A 379-nucleotide genomic window follows, 5' to 3' on the forward strand; every position below is an offset into this window, starting at 1 on the left:
AAAAAGCCAAGCTTTTTAATCCAGTGTTTCCTTTAGACAAATGAATGAATAATGCAAGAGGCTACTCTGCCTCTTCCTAAACTGAGGGGTTCAGCTCTATACAAAGAGTTAGAGGAACAGCTTTACGTTAACTGGTTTCTCCTTTTGAGGGTGAAGATCAGCCTTTAATTAAAGGGAACGGCAGCCTCTGGACTCACCTAAAGCCTCTACAAGGCGGCAGAAGTGCCTTACAGGCTCCAGCTGGGATGTGGCTCTAAAGTGCTCACAATTTGCCGTAAGTTAGGGGACAGGTTTATGAGATTTTATGTTTCTTGTCTTTAAAAATTTCAGGCCAAACATGTCATTAAAGAAAATCCTGTTTGCAGAAGGTGTTTTTGTA

General features: G+C 41.4%; 1 protein-coding gene across 1 annotated transcript in view; it reads right to left on the minus strand.

Annotated features, from left to right (window-relative positions):
- The window catches only part of MINDY4B (MINDY family member 4B), an 8,627-nt gene that overhangs the window by 4,037 nt on the left and 4,211 nt on the right, over positions 1–379 (minus strand).

The sequence above is a fragment of the Egretta garzetta genome, unplaced genomic scaffold (assembly GCF_000687185.1).
Source record: "Egretta garzetta isolate BGI_Z169 unplaced genomic scaffold, ASM68718v1 scaffold172, whole genome shotgun sequence".
NCBI classification, from domain to species: domain Eukaryota; kingdom Metazoa; phylum Chordata; class Aves; order Pelecaniformes; family Ardeidae; genus Egretta; species Egretta garzetta.